Raw genomic sequence first — 10,856 nt, forward strand, 5'->3', positions numbered from 1 at the left:
AAATCTGGAATCATGAATGTCGGACGGGGAATACATTTCCCCAACCATGCCCGATTACGGGAACTTACCAGTATACAGTGCTTAGGACTTGAGTTTCGCCGGAAGATACAGAATACCATTGCTGTAAATTATAGAGATTTACTTCACAAGGTCAGGGCATGTGTACAACAGCATAGTATGAGGCAACTGAATGCTCTCCAAAAAGCTGAACTGGTCAACACCTATATCGTCTCGAAGATCAACTATGTAGCCAAAGTGTTGCCTCTTCCCAGTGGCATTGCGAATAGATTGCTGTCCGCTCTTGGCCATTTCGTGACCAGAGGCAATATCTTCAAAGTTAAATTTGTTACGTTGACGCTCCCTACTCGGAAGGGCGGATTAAACCTCACTGATGTTCATAAGAAGGCACAGGCGCTCTATCTAAGCAGTATGTATAAGGTGTGGATAAAATCTCCACATTGTCTCACTGCTCACCTGCTCAACGAAATATCACCGGCGGACCTCAACCCCCCGATTGATGTACATCATATTCCACACGACCTTTACCATTTAAAATACTTCCTTTTGGAATATAGTTATGCTCGACAAAGAATTCCGGAGAAGCAAATAACGGTGGTGAAGCAATTGTATAAGACTTTGATCGAGTCCACATCCCGGAATAACATCGAAGAGAAATATCCAGCTCACAATTGGCGGGTCATTTGGGATAATATTCATTCACGACATTTACCGTCTCACGTGCGAGCGTCTTGGTATCTAACGGTGAACCGTAAAATAGCAACCAATGCCAGGCTCCATTCCATTCATCTGGCCGATTCACCCTTATGCAACATATGCCGGGTACAAGACAGCGAGGAACACAGATTTGTCTGCGAAACAGTGCGAGATGTTTGGACGGTCATAAGACAGTTGTTGGCAAGCATCACTAGAACAAGCCCTGCCACCATAACGCCAGCCGACTTCCTCACTCCGGAGGTGGTGCCTTACCCGCAGACCAAACGAAATTCAGTAAACTGGCTTAAAGGTCACACAGTTTACTATCTTTTCAATGCGAACGAAACGAGTAAAGAAGACTTTCTTCTGTATCTAATGATACAGCACCACCGACTGCAGAAGACTAACAGCTATAAAGCTAATTTTGCAAACTTTTTAAGCCACACAATCATTTCACAGCCAATATAGGATGGAGTGGTTACAGGTGGATCCCACTCTCCTATCGGCCACCCAGAGTGAAGACAAAAGACGTTAGTGCGGGGACGACTTTACGAGTGTGTCATCTTGATAATTCGTCGGATTCAGAAAATAACAGCTCGTTTGATGTAGCGCGTTACGTCTCATTGGCGGATGCCTTCCACCAAACTGTATTTCCTAGTTCTTTTTTATTATAACAGAAGATACGATATAGAGAACAAAGGTAGAAGAATTTTAATTTATTTTGTTCATCAATTATTAACATTGATTGAGGAGCGAGATGCAATCATGCGGTGCAAAATGCACGGATTTCCCTATTCTCCTGCATAAATATGAAATGGACATAATTAATTTACACTGCGTTTGGAAGCACCATTTCGTCTTCGGATTATTTTCTGTTTTTCTGTTACCGGCGGCGGAGTCAAGCCGCAGTTTTTTCTTCATTTCGCAGAAGAGGTAGGGTGACATGGTGACAGTTACGGTGGGAGACATTGTGGCCAGGCCTCGGATTGCACGACCCCTGCCCACATTGCCTCTCCCTGATTGTTTACCGCATTTTACAAAACAGAAGAAAAAAAATGGATAAGAACAAAAATTAAAAAAAAAATTAAAAAAGTGGCTACGATACTTGGCTCTCACCCAGGAGGCCCGGGTTTGATTCGCGGTACCGGAAGTACGCGTTTAAAAAAAATAAAAAAAGTGGTAAAGCACTGGTCTAGAAAACCAGGGGTAGTTGTTATCTAAAAAAAATTGGTTAAGGTGTAAAAAATAGAAAAAAAATTAAAAAAATAGATAAGGCATCGGTCTGGATAAACGTCAGAGTTCGGATCTGAAGATTAGAGGTTCGAATGCTGTCACGCTCGTGTTTTTCCAGTTCTGAAAAAGAAACATACCATTTAAATGTAGCAATTGAGCAATAAGAAAACCGTCTGAATGTTGCTGTTGACCATTTTTTGCTTGGAGATGCTCTTGAGCTTGAAACACACACAACAAGACCTGTGGTAACTAGCGAAATGGTCGGCAGAGTGCCGACACCGCGAGTTTTGACTGGCACTTGCACATCTAAAACAACGTCGGAAAGTAACTCGTTCGGCTTTTGAGTCACATGAGGTATGTGTGTTAACTTTCACGCCACTAGCTCTGCATGTTGTCATGCAATTTCTTTACCTCTGAGAAATGATTATGACATAAAAGTGAAGTACGTGACGAGTCTGACGTTAGGAAAACATTAGGGAGCATGGAGAGATTCTGTATGGGACCACCCAACCCAAACGAGTACAGTGTGACGTGCTACCCGGTATGCATACACCGAGGTAGCCGGCTAGCTCACTCGGAAAAGCGTCAGACTCTTAAAACCAGGGTCGTGGGTTCGAGCCACACGCTGGGCGGAACGGAGTTTTGTTCCGCTGCAGATGTAAATTACCGTTTTTCTGATTAACGAGATGTAATGGAAATAGCAACTTTAAACTTTGCCTATGTCTCTGTCAGTCGCAAGGAAACTGTATTTGAAGGTGAAGGTGATTTTGTAGACACGTGTGAAAGACATGTTCTGAAATGCAAGTGTTGTTGTTTGGAGAGCACATCGGTTACGTGTCAGATGTGTAGCCAAGCAGTAATGGGTCGCCATAGCTGCAAATATTAGCCGGTAATATGAAGTGTTGTCAGCTGAAGTCTGATGATGCAGACGACCGTAAGGACGAAGTATCCAAGAAAACCGCTAGGCCGCGCCTCTTTAGTTCAGTGGTAGAGTACTGCTCCAATATACCAGGTGTCGTAAGTTCCATCCTCACAGGAGAATGATGAATTTTGCAAATCAGTTGCGCGTCGTGGTCATATAGCAAACAGTATCTGTGATGACGAACACTTAGCGACAAGCTTTTTTTTAAGAATTACTCTCAGATGTCATTAAGGCGAATGGCGCAGATAAAGCATTTGCCAAAGCGGTACAGCATAAAGTGGGACGAGGCAGTCTGAATTACATTTTGTAGATGTAATTCTCACATATCTCAGAGCCTCCCGCGGTCGTCGTCGTCGTCGTCGACGTCGTCGTCGTCGTCGCCGCCGCTTCTGCAGAAGTAGCAAATGGCTATCGTAGCAAATGCGGCGAGGGACGCCCTGCCTTCGATTCCGAATGCACAAAGTGTGTGGTCTTGTTTCTCAGTCTATATTTGGTCGGTCTCGTAAGAGGTTGAATGTAACGAATGGGTGGGAAAGAGCAAGGGGCAGCGGCTGTGTTGATCGAAAACACAAATCCTCAGGGGTGTGAGCGTTTCGAGATGAGTCGTATACATGTTATAGTTGGTCGTCAGTGACCGTGTGGCCTAATGGATAAGCCTCGGACTTCGGATCTGAAGATTACAGGTTCGAATGCTGTCACGTTCGTGTCTTTCCAGTTTTGAAAAACAAACATACCGTTTTACTGTAGCAATTAAGCAGTACGAAACCGTCTGAATGTTGCTGTTGACCATTTTTTGATTGGAGATGCTCTTGAACTTGAAACACACACAACAAGACCGGTGGTAACTAGCGAAATGGTCGGCAGAGTGCCGGCACCGCGAGTTTTGACTGGCACTTGCACATCTAAAACAACGTCGGAAAGTAACTCGTTCGGCTTTTGAGTCACATGAGGTATGTGTGTTAACTTTCACGCCACTAGCTCTGCATGTTGTTATGCAATTTCTTTACCTCTAAGAAATGATTATCACATTAAAGTGAAGTACGTGACGAGTGTGACGTTAGAAAAACATTAGGGAGCATGGAGAGATTCTGTATGGGACCACCCAACCCAAACTAGTACTGTGTGACGTGCTACCCGGCACGTATACTCCGAGGTAGCCGGCTAGCTCAGTCGGTAGAGCGTCAGACTCTTAATCCCAGGGTTGTGGGTTCGAACCACACGCTGGGCGGAACGTAATTTTGTACCGCTGCAGATGTAAATTACCGTTATCTGATTAACGAGATGTAATGGAAATAGCAACTTTAAACTTTGCCTACGTCTCTGTCAGTCGCAAGGAAACTGTATTTGAAGGTGAAGGTGGTTTTGTAGACACGTGTGAAAGACATGTTCTGAAATGCAAGTGTTGTTGTTTGGAGAGCACATCGGTTACGTGTCAGATGTGTAGCCAAGCAGCAATGGGTCGCCATAGCTGCAAAAATGAGCCGGTAATATGAAGTGTTGTCAGCTGAAGTCTGATGATGCAGACGACCGTAAGGACGAAGTATCCAAGAGAACCGCTAGGCCGCGCCTCTTTAGCTCAGTGGTAGAGTACTGCTCTAATAAACCAGGTGTCGTAAGTTCCATCTTCACAGGAGAATGCTGAATTTTGGAAATCAGTTGCGCGTCGTGGCCGTATAGCAAACAGTATCTGTGGTGACCAACAATTAGCGACCGGCGTTTTTATAAGAATTACTCTCAGATGTGATTAAGGCGAATGGCGCAGATAAAGCATTTGCCAAAGCGGTACAGCATAAAGTGGGACGAGGCAGTCTGGATTACATTTTATAGATGTATATCTCACATATCTCAGAGCCTCTCGCGGTGGCCGTCGTCGTCGTCGTCGTCGTCGTCGTCGTCGCCGCCGCCGCTTCTGCAGAAGTAGCAAATGGCTATCGTAGCAAATGCGGCGAGGGACGCCCTGCCTTCGATTCCGAATGCACAAAGTGTGTGGTCTTGTTTCTCAGTCTATATTTGGTCGGTTTCGTAAGAGGTTGAATGTAACGAATGGGTGGGAAAGAGCAAGGGGCAGCGGCTGTGTAGAACAAAAACACAATTCCTCAGGGGTGTGAGCGTTTGAGATGAGTCGTATACATGTTATAGTTGGTCGTCAGTGACCGTGTGGCCTAATGGATAACAGTCGGACTTCGGATCTGAAGATTACAGGTTCGAATGCTGTCACGCTCGTGTTTTTTAAGTTTTGAAAAAGAAACATACCGTTTTAATGTAGCAATTAAGCAGTTCGAAACCGTCTGAATGTTGCTGTTGACCATTTTTTGCTTGGAGATGCTCTTGAGCTTTAAACACACAACAAGACCGGTGGTAACTAGCGAAATGGTCGGCAGAGTGGCGACACCGCGCGTTTTGACTGGCACTTGCACATCTAAAACAACGTCGGAAAGTAACTCGTTCGGCTTTTGAGTCACACGAAGTATGTGTGTTAACTTTGACGCCACTAGCTCTGCATGTTATCATGCAATTTCTTTACCTCTCAGAAATGATTATGACATAAAAGTGAAGTACGTGACGAGTGTGACGTTAGATAAACATTAGGGAGCATGGAGAGATTCTGTATGGGACCACCCAACCCAAACGAGTACTGTGTGACGTGCTACAAGGGCATATATACACCGGGGTAGTCGGCTAGCTCAGTCGGTAGAGCGTCAGACTCCTAATGCCAATGTCGTGGGTTCGAGCCACACGCTGGTCGGAACGTAATTTTGTTCCGCTGCAGATGTAAATTACCGTTTTTCTGTTTAACGAGATGTAATGGAAATAGCAACTTTAAACTTTGCCTACGTCTCTGTCAGTCGCAAGGAAACTCTATTTGAAGGTGAAGGTGATTTTGTAGACACGTGTGAAAGACATGTTCTGAAATGCAAGTGTTGTTGTTTGGAGAGCACATCGGTTACGTGTCAGATGTGTAGCCAAGCAGCAATGGGTCGCCATAGCTGCAAATATTAGCCAGTAATATGAAGTGTTGTCAGCTGAAGTCTGATGATGCAGACTACCGTAAGGACGAAGTACCCAAGAGTAGCGCTAGGCCGCGCCTCTTTAGCTCAGTGGTAGAGCACTGCTCTAATAAACCAGGCATCGGAAGTTCCATCCTCACAGAAGAAAGATGAATTTTGGAAATCAGTTGCGCGTCGTGGCCGTATAGCAAACAGTATCTGTGGTGACGAACAATTAGCGAGTACCCATTGCTCCTCAGAACACGAGCAGCACGAATATGTGAGCCGCAGCACCTTAAACGCGAAATGCAACACCTGGAAAGTGTTCTGAGGAGTAATGGGTACTCCACAAATTATATTAGAAGTGTAACAGAGCCAAACCACCGGCGAAGTAATAAACCAGAAAAAGAAATGTCGGGTACGGCCTTTCAGCCATACATTCCCAGAGTGACGGACAGAATCGGCCGTATATTACACAAGCACGGCGTAAAGACAATTTTCAAACCGACAAGGAAGATCAAAGAATGTCTTAGATCGGCAAAGGATAATAGGGACCCACTTGCAATGTCAGGAATATACCGCTTACCATGCACATGCGAGAAAGTTTACGTCGGAATGACTGGAAGATCAATCAACACCAGGATCAAAGAACATAAGCGACATTGCAGGTTGGGACAGGTGGAAAAATCGGCCGTGGCAGAACACGCACTGAGTGAGACCGACCAGGTACATGTAATAAAATTCACCGACACGGAAGTTCTGGCTGTAGAGAAGCACTATCACACCCGCTTGTACAGAGAAGCTGTAGAAATACACAAACACGGGAACAGCTTCAACAAGAAAGAAGAAAGCCTTAAGGTAAACGGCTCCTGGCTTCCCGTACTGCAGAGAACGACCGTAGCAGGTAGCAAGAGGAGAAACGCACCGGAAATGACCGCGGAAATGACCGCGGAGAAGCCCTCGGACGTTGGCGCGCAAGGTACATATAGTCTGCGGCCGCGAGCCCGGCTCCAGTTCACCTCCGGCAATGGAGGGTGAAGCTTTGACAACGCCAGCCACTCGTGCTGGCGAAACGTCAGCAAAATCATCACACGAACGTCGGCCGAAGAACCCGAGACAGAAGCAAATAAGCAGTTTGTCAACAAGTGGCCACGAAAGTCTTAACAATTTTGTATTGCGCCTCTACGGGGAGGAAATTTGCAGATTGTACCGACGCCTTGACCAACAACGGAAGAAGAAAGCGCGATTGATGTCCTCTCTCGCCTTCCTTTCGCGGTGCAGAGATGAAGATGCTACACCGAAGTTCTTGAAATGTAAGCGCCTATTCACCACCGCCCAAGCTCATCGTATCTACAACAGAATGGAACGAGCTTTTCTTCGTGAGCGAATTCACACAATACGGAGAAACTTGGCAAAAACGGATCAGGAACTTTTGGACATGTTCTACCAACTAAGAAGCAGAATGCATCGAGACGACTGGGACAAGATCGACAGCATCACTTACAGGAGCATGCAGAATGAACTCGAGCGCTGCACAGAGCGACAGAAGAAAAAGTTTGAAGGATTCCGGAAGAAGACTGACAAGGCGATTCCCGACATGTCACGCACTGTGGTCAACCTCACTGAACGACAATTGACCGAAGAGGAAGTATCCGTTCTTCAAAAAGGAGGGAATTTCGCTGTCATCCCAAGAACTATACCTGTGGAGGACATCATTGCTAACACCGAAGCGGCCATTCGGACCCTTCCTTGTGAAAGGGCAGAGGAAATACGCACTGAAACAGCCAGGATACTGCGCCGAGCTAAACCACCAGCATGCAATCTGAAGAAAGAAGAAGTACAAGCTATTAAGAATCTTAACGCTGACAAGAGTATATTGGTACTGCCTGCCGATAAGGGGAATGCGACCGTCGTAATGAAGACCGAAGATTATGAACAAAAGATCCGAGACCTATTAGATCCGACGACGTACCGAAAACTAAGCGCAGATCCGACGCAGCGTATCACACGGAATACGAATCGGTTAATCAAGGCATCTTCTGTTCCGGAGGACATACAGAGATACCTGCGCAACACAGAAGCCCTACCACCTCGCCTGTATGGATTACCTAAGATCCATAAGAACAACGTTCCATTAAGACCGATTGTTAGCGCTCCTGGCTCACCGACATATAAACTGGCAAAACACTTGGCCTCTCTGCTCCAGCCGCACGTGGGGAAGACCGACACGTACGTAAAGGACTCAGGACATTTCATCGAGAAGCTGAAGAAACTAAAACTTGCACCAAACGACATCCTGGTCAGCTTTGATATTGTTTCTTTGTTTACGAAAGTGCCACTCAGTGACGCTCTGGAGCACATCGGTTCCATTTTCCCGCAAGACATCATGAAGCTCTTCCATGCCTGTCTCACCACGAGCTATTTCACGTGGAATGGCAATTTCTACGAACAGCTGGAAGGCGTTGCCATGGGTAGTCCTCTTAGTCCAGTGGTGGCCAACTTCTTCATGGAACATTTCGAAGCACAGGCACTGGACTCGGCGACTTGTAAACCTAAGGTGTGGTACAGGTACGTCGATGATACTTTCGTCGTGTGGAGCCATGGTGAAGAACAGCTCGGTGACTTCCTAAGACACTTAAACAACCTCCACGCCAACATAAAATTTACCATGGAAGTGGAAAAGGACAAAAAAACTACCATTTCTAGATGTGCTGGTCACAAGGGATGGCCAAAACCTGGGACATAGCGTGTACCGAAAACCGACGCACACGGACCGATATCTGCACAAACTGTCAAACCACCACACGAGCCAGAAAAGAGGCATGATTCAGACGCTCGTAACGCGAGCAGCACGAATATGTGAGCCGCAGCACCTTAAACGCGAAATGCAACACCTGGAAAGTGTTCTGAGGAGCAATGGGTACTCCACAAATTATATTAGAAGTGTAACAGAGCCAAACCACCGGCGAAGTAAGAAACCAGAAAAAGAAATGTCGGGTACGGCCTTTCTGCCATACATTCCCAGAGTGACGGACAGAATCGGCCGTATATTACACAAGCACGGCGTAAAGACAATTTTCAAACCGACAAGGAAGATCAAAGAATGTCTTAGATCGGCAAAGGATAATAGGGACCCACTTGCAATGTCAGGAATATACCGCTTACCATGCACATGCGGGAAAGTTTATGTCGGAATGACTGGAAGATCAATCAACACCAGGATCAAAGAACATAAGCGACATTGCAGGTTGGGACAGGTGGAAAAATCGGCCGTGGCAGAACACGCACTGAGTGAGACCGACCAGGTACATGTAATAAAATTCACCGACACGGAAGTTCTGGCTGTAGAGAAGCACTATCACACCCGCTTGTACAGAGAAGCTGTAGAAATACACAAACACGGGAACAGCTTCAACAAGAAAGAAGAAAGCCTTAAGGTAAACGGCTCCTGGCTTCCCGTACTGCAGAGAACGACCGTAGCAGGTAGCAAGAGGGGAAACGCACCGGAAATGACCGCGGAAATGACCGCGGAGAAGCCCTCGGACGTTGGCGCACAAGGTACATATAGTCTGCGGCCGCGAGCCCGGCTCCAGTTCACCTCCGGCAATGGAGGGTGAAGCTTTGACAATGCCAGCCACTCGTGCTGGCGAAACGTCAGCAAAATCATCACACGAACGTCGGCCGAAGAACCCGAGACAGAAGCAAATAAGTAGTTTGTCGGTCTCGTAAGAGGTTGAATGTAACGAATGGGTGGGAGAGAGGAAGGGGCAGCGGCTGTGTAGAACGAAAACACAAATCCTCACTGGTGTGAGCGTTTCCAGATGAGTCGTATACATGTTGTAGTTGGTCGTCAGTGACCGTGTGGCCTAATGGATAAGCCTCGGACTTCGGATCTGTAGATTACAGGTTCGAATCCTGTCACGCTCGTGTTCTTCCAGTTTTGAAAAAGAAACATACCGTTTCAATGTAGCAATTAAGCAGTACGAAACCGTCTGAATGTTGCTGTTGACCATTTTTTGCTTGGAGATGCTCTTGAGCTTGAAACACACACAACAAGACCTGTGGTAACTAGCGAAATGGTCGGCAGAGTGCCGACACCGCGAGTTTTGACTGGCACTTGCACATCTAAAACAACGTCGGAAAGTAACTCGTTCGGCTTTTGAGTCACATGAAGTATGTGTGTTAACTTTGACGCCACTAGCTCTGCATGTTGTCATGCAATTTCTTTACCGCTCAGAAATGATTATGACATAAAAGTGAAGTACGTGACGAGTGTGACGTTAGAAAAACATTAGGGAGCAGGGAGAGATTCTGTATGGGACCACCCAACCCAAACGAGTACTGTGTGACGTGCTAACCGGCATGTATACACCGAGGTAGCCGGCTAGCTCAGTCGGTAGAGCGTCGGACTCTTAATCCCAGGGACGTGGGTTCGAGCCACACGCTGGGCGGAACGGAATTTTGTTCCGCTGCAGATGTAAATTACCGTTTTTCTGATTAACGAGATCTAATGGAAATAGCAACTTTAAACTTTGCCTACGTCTCTGTCAGTCACAAGGAAACTGTATTTGAAGGTGAAGGTGATTTTGTAGACACGTGTGAAAGACATGTTCTGAAATGCAAGTGTTGTTGTTTGGAGAGCACATCGCTTACGTGTCAGATGTGTAGCCAAGCAGCAATGGGTCGTCATAGCTGCAAATATTAGCCAGTAATATGAAGTGTTGTCAGCTGAAGTCTGATGATGCAGACGACCGTAAGGACGAAGTATCCAAGAAAACCGCTAGGCCGCGCCTCTTTAGCTCAGTGGTAGAGTACTGCTCTAATAAACCAGGTGTCGTAAGTTCCATCCTCACAGAAGAAGGATGAATTTTTAAAATCAGTTGCGCGTCGTGGCCGTATAGCAAACAGTATCTGTGATGACGAACAATTAGCGACCGGCGTTTTTTTAAGAATTACTCTCAGTTGTGATTAAGGCGAATGGCGCAGATAAAGCATTTGCC

General features: G+C 46.3%; 1 non-coding gene across 1 annotated transcript; it reads left to right on the forward strand.

Moving 5' to 3' along the window:
• Positions 1-10,234: 10,234 nt before the first annotated feature.
• Trnak-cuu (transfer RNA lysine (anticodon CUU)) lies at positions 10,235-10,307 on the forward strand. Its single transcript has one exon. It is a non-coding gene; the product is annotated as a tRNA-Lys (tRNA).
• The last annotated feature ends 549 nt before the right edge of the window (positions 10,308-10,856 follow it).

This window comes from Schistocerca gregaria, unplaced genomic scaffold, assembly GCF_023897955.1.
Source record: "Schistocerca gregaria isolate iqSchGreg1 unplaced genomic scaffold, iqSchGreg1.2 ptg000178l, whole genome shotgun sequence".
Taxonomy (NCBI): Eukaryota; Metazoa; Arthropoda; class Insecta; order Orthoptera; family Acrididae; genus Schistocerca; species Schistocerca gregaria.